Raw genomic sequence first — 6,000 nt, 5'->3', positions numbered from 1 at the left:
AACATTGGTAAGAGACAGATGAAACATTGGTAGAGACAGATGAAACATTGGTAGAGACAGATGAAACATTGGTAAGAGACAGATGAAACATTGGTAGAGACAGATGAAACATTGGTAGAGACAGATGAAACATTGGTAAGAGACAGATGAAACATTGGTAGAGACAGATGAAACATTGGTAGAGACAGATGAAACATTTAAGAGACAGATGAAACAAGAGACAGATGAAACATTGGTAGAGACAGATGAAACATTGGTAGAGACAGATGAAACATTGGTGACAGATGAAACATTGGTAGAGACAGATGAAACATTGGTAGAGACAGATGAAACATTGGTAGAGACAGATGAAACATTGGTAAGAGACAGAGACAGATGAAACATTGGTAGAGACAGATGAAACATTGGTAGAGACAGATGAAACATTGGTAAGAGACAGATGAAACATTGGTAAGAGACAGATGAAACATTGGTAGAGAGACAGATGAAACATTGGTAGAGACAGATGAAACATTGGTGGTAGAGACAGATGAAACATTGGTAGAGACAGAGACAGATGAAACATTGGTAGAGACAGATGAAACATTGGTAGAGACAGATGAAACATTGGTAGAGACAGATGAAACATTGGTAGAGACAGATGAAACATTGGTAGAGACAGATGAAACATTGGTAGAGACAGATGAAACATTGGTAGAGACAGATGAAACATTGACAGATGAAACATTGGTAGAGACAGATGAAACATTAGAGACAGATGAAACAAGAGACAGATGAAACATTGGTAGAGACAGATGAAACATTGGTAAGAGACAGATGAAACATTGGTAAGAGACAGAGATTGGTAGAGACAGATGAAACATTGGTAGAGACAGATGAAACATTGGTAAGAGACAGATTAAACATTGGTAGAGACAGATGAAACATTGGTAAGAGACAGATGAAACATTGGTAGAGACAGATGAAACATTGGTAGAGACAGATGAAACATTGACAGATGAAACATTGGTAGAGACAGATGAAACATTTGACAGATAGAGACAGATGAAACATTGGTAAGAGACAGATGAAACATTGGTAGAGACAGATGAAACATTGGTAAGAGACAGATGAAACATTGGTAGAGACAGATGAAACATTGGTAGAGACAGATGAAACATTGGTAAGAGACAGATGAAACATTGGTAAGAGACAGATGAAACATTGGTAACTTTTCTGATGATGTGAAATCAAGGAAATATCTTTCAAGATCTTATAACAGTTTAAACAGTTTGGAAGGTCAAATCAAATTAAAATCAAATGTTTCTGTCACATGCTTCGTAAACAACCGGTTTAGACTAGCATATACAAATGGACAAACAGTGTTCATGATAAGATAAAATACTAGCCAATAATTCACAGGTGTGTGCAATATTTTAAATAATTTCCTTCTAACAGCGTTACAATTTCCTTCCCACAAAGGACAAAGGTTAGTTCAGCGGAATATTTCACAACTCTTTCAGTAATGACTTTAGAGATTTAGACGCCACTTCCTTGTTCCTGTTTGATTGACAATGACAGGGCTCTAACGTCTCCTCAACACCTCTCCTTCTGTCCAGTCTCCGTTTGTCTTGTAATAAAAACAGTCAATTGGTCAATTAATCATGCTGTTCTATTCCTGGTACTGCAGATACGCAAAGCTGTTTCTCAATGATTTTCCTTGGGTGAAATGTGTGTGTGTGTACATCATCTACCCAAGGCAAATTTCTCAACAGAGTGAAAGAGAATGACTCATAATTCCCATAAGGATCGCACACGCACACACACACGGTAACAGCAAACACACATGCACACACACTAAATCAAAACATGCATACACTAACACACATGGCTCTATCTTAGATGCGTAGAATGAAATCTACTCCCCAAACCTCCACCTCCATTATCCTCTAACTGACCTCTATTTATCTTTCATTTGGCATTCCATCTCTAGTAGCTGCTCTGTCATCTCTCACACACACACACACGCACACGCACACGCACACACACACACACACATCGTGTGACCGTACATGAATAGTTCTCAAGGAGAGTGCAGAGTAGACCTCTCACTCATTGCCACACAGCAATCTCTCTCTTCTCTCTGACCCTCTCTCTCCTTTCTGTCTCTCTCTCTACTCTCTGACCCTCTCTCTTCTCTCTGACTCTCGCTCTTCTCTCTGACCGTCTCTCTTCTCTCTGACCGTCTCTCTCCTCTCTGACCCTCTCTCTCCTTTCTGTCTCTCTCTCTACTCTCTGACCCTCTCTCTTCTCTCTGACCGTCTCTCTCCTCTCTGACCCTCTCTCTCCTTTCTGTCTCTCTCTCTACTCTCTGACCCTCTCTCTTCTCTCTGACCCTCTCTCTACTCTCTGACCCTCTCTCTTCTCTCTGACCGTCTCTCTCCTCTCTGACCCTCTCTCTTCTCTCTGACCCTCTCTCTTCTCTCTGACCGTCTCTCTTCTCTCTGACCCTCTCTCTTCTCTCTGACCCTCTCTCTTCTCTCTGACCCTCTCTCTTCTCTCTGACCGTCTCTCTCTTCTCTCTGACCCTCTCTCTTCTCTCTGACCGTCTCTCTTCTCTCTGACCCTCTCTCTTCTCTCTGACCGTCTCTCTTCTCTCTGACCCTCTCTCTTCTCTCTGACCGTCTCTCTTCTCTCTGACCGTCTCTCTTCTCTCTGACCCTCTCTCTTCTCTCTGACCGTCTCTTCTCTCTGACCCTCTCTCTTCTCTCTGACCCTCTCTCTTCTCTCTGACCGTCTCTCTTCTCTCTGACCCTCTCTCTTCTCTCTGACCTCTCTCCTCTCTGACTCTCTTCTCTCTGACCCTCTCTCTTCTCTCTGACCGTCTCTCTTCTCTCTGACCCTCTCTGACCCTCTTCTCTCTGACCTCTCTCTCTCTCTCTCTGACCCTCTCTCTTCTCTCTCTCTCTTCTCTCTGACCGTCTCTCCCTCTCTCTTCTCTCTGACCCTCTCTCTTCTCTCTGACCATCTCTCTTCTCTCTTACCCTCTCTCTTCTCTCTGACCCTCTCTCTTCTCTCTGACCGTCTCTCTTCTCTCTGACCCTCTCTCTTCTCTCTGACCCTCTCTCTTCTCTCTGACCCTCTCTCTTCTCTCTGACCGTCTCTCTCCTCTCTGACCCTCTGTTGTATTACCATTCCATGAGTAGTTCTCAACCTCACAGAATCACCATCTCAAGTAGCTCTATTCTGTTCCCTGGCCAAGATGGGATTTGTATAATGCTTCATGAGAGAGTGAGAGGGGGAGAGAGGGATAGAGAGAGGGGATGAGTAGGAGATACAAAGAGAGAAAAAGAGGAGAGACAGAGAGAGAAACTGAGTGAGTGAGAAAGACAAATGGAGAGAGAGAGAGAGATAGAAGGGAGGGAGGGAGGGAGGGAAAGAAAAAAAGAATGGCAGCTTCATTAAATAGTACCATCAAAAAAAACAGTCTCAACGTCAACACTGAAGAGACGACTCCGGGATGCTGTCCTTCTAGGCAGAGTTGCAAAGAAAAAGCCATATCTCAGACGGGCCAATAAAAAGAAAAGATGGGCAAAAGAACACAGACACTGGACAGAGGAACTCTTAAAAGGCCAGCATCCCGGAGTCAACTCTTCACTGTTGACGTTGAGACTGGTGTTTTGCGGGTACTATTTAACGAGTCTGCCAGTTGAGGACTTGTGAGGCGTCTGTTTCTCAAACTAGACACTCTAATTGTCCTCTTGCTCAGTTGTGCACCGGGGCCTCCCACTCCTCTTTCTATTCTGGTTAGAACCAGTTCGGTCTGTTCTGTGAAGGGAGTAGTACACAGATTGTACGAAATCTTCAGTTCTTGGCAATTTTGAGCCTGTAATCGAACCCACAAATGCTGATGCTCCAGATGCTCAACTAGTCTGAAGAAGGCCAGTTTAATTGCTTCTTTAATCAGAACAACAGTTTTCAGCTGTGTTAACATAATTGCAAAAGGTTTTTCTAATGATCAATTAGTCTTTTAAAATGATAAACTTGGATTAGCTAACACCACGTGCCATTGGAACACAGGAGTGATGGTTGCTGATAATGGGCCTCTGATTTTCCATAAAAAATCTGCCGTTTCCAGCTACAATAGTCATTTACAACATTAACAATGTCTACACTGTATTTCTGATCAATTTGATGTTATTTTAAATGGACAAAGAATGAGTTTTTCTTTCAAAAACAAGGACATTTCTAAGTGACCCCAAACCTCAGAACAGCCTCAATTGTCAGGTCATAGACTCTACAAGGTGACGAAAGAGTTCCACAGGAATGCTGGCCCATGTTGACTCCAAGGCTTCTCACAGTTATGTCAAGTTGTCTGGATGTCCTTTGGGTGGTGGACCATTATTGATACACACAGGAAACTGCAGAGCGTGAAAAATCCAGAGGCGCTGCTGTTTTTGACACAAACCGGTGCGCCTGGCACCTACTACCATATCCCATTCAAAGGCCCTTCAATCTTTTGTCTTGCCCATTCACCCTCTGAGTGACACAGACACAAAATCCATGTCTGAATTGTCTCAAGGCTTAAAAATCCTTCTTTAACCTGTCTCCTCTCCTTCATCTACACTGATTGAAGTGGATTTAACAAGTGACATCAATAAGGGATCATAGCTTTCACCTGGATTCCTTCATCAGTCTATGTCATGGAAAGAGTTCTTAATGTTTTCTACACTCAGTGATTCTTCCTTATTAAAGTTCAGAGTTTATACTGCGACCGTTAGTGGTAGATGGTGGCATTCTGTCATTGCACCACACTATTACAAGAGGGAGTTAGAACGCTCATCTATCGGTAGTCTAAACTGTGGCAATTAATGCAGGTGTTTTCAGTCTGAGAGTCTCTCTTCTGGCACTAGAGTCCTGCATCAGACAACAACAACAACTGTTGGTCCTGGAGTTGAGAGAGAACTTGGGTAAATTTGGGTAGATTTTCACTTGACATGTGGTCTGAGGAATTTCCGAAAAATAGTCACGGTGGGCTTTTGGTTTCTTCTCCCTCTAAAAACAGAAATAAATCATTCTAAATATCAAACTGGCTTCATTTACAAATCAGTAAGAATGTCTCACTCCATGTTCAAGAATGGACTTTTTCCCTTTATTCAGATTAGAATTGCTCACTTTCGGTTATTTGAAATAAAATCATCTCCAAAATAGCCTTATTTCTTAAACAAACGATTATTATTATTATTAACCCTGCATTATAATTATATAAAAGCCCCTTAGATACTCTCACAGATCCTAATGAAAAATGCCCCTTAGATATTCATTTAGAATCTTCCAATCCCCTAAATGTAATTATTGGAGGAGAGTCATGTCATTGGCGGAAAGTCAGGCGGTATTGGAGGAGTTGAAGGCGGCGAGGAACGAGATGGAGTCACAATCCAGGCAAACACGGAGATGATAATTTCAACTACACTAAAGTTGCAACAAGTTTGATTGGGTTCAAATCAGGAGACCAACATGTTGAGATAAAAAAATATTTGTAGATATACTGTAGGCCAACCGTAGGTGACATGAGTCTCACTAGTGTTGAGGAATGTGTTGTTAAAAGTGTTGCAGGTCTTATTTATTTATTTATTATCTTACCTTTATTTCACTACATAAAAGTCTACGTACTCTGCTGGCGTCTTGACCCAGTTTATGCCCTCATTTGCAATGCAAACCATAACGAATTACTATGGGAATAAATGGAAGAGGCAAGTGGAAGGAGGAAAAAGTAAGGAACTTCTCTGTCAGCTCTGGAGGCCTTTTGAAAACATGTCTATATAATATAATGTCTTAATGAGCCTTTCCATAAGTCCACTCAAGTTTCTTCAACTGTCTTCTGACTGTGATTAGAGCGATGTTGAAAGCCTTTGCCGATTGCTCATCATCTTCAACCATCAGTGAGTCCATCATACCGAGTCCACCAAATACCTTGTTTTGAAAACCTCTAAAACCAGATTTGCCCCAACAAAAAAATGC

The 6,000-nt window shown here is 41.9% G+C and overlaps 1 protein-coding gene across 2 annotated transcripts in view; it reads right to left on the bottom strand.

Moving 5' to 3' along the window:
- LOC123996644 (low-density lipoprotein receptor-related protein 8-like) overlaps positions 1-6,000 on the bottom strand; it is a 405,748-nt gene that overhangs the window by 79,713 nt on the left and 320,035 nt on the right. The gene's annotated exons all lie outside the window — the stretch shown is intronic.

Source organism: Oncorhynchus gorbuscha, linkage group LG15, assembly GCF_021184085.1.
Source record: "Oncorhynchus gorbuscha isolate QuinsamMale2020 ecotype Even-year linkage group LG15, OgorEven_v1.0, whole genome shotgun sequence".
Lineage (NCBI taxonomy): Eukaryota > Metazoa > Chordata > Actinopteri > Salmoniformes > Salmonidae > Oncorhynchus > Oncorhynchus gorbuscha.
This window is presented reverse-complemented; position numbering and strand designations above follow the sequence as displayed.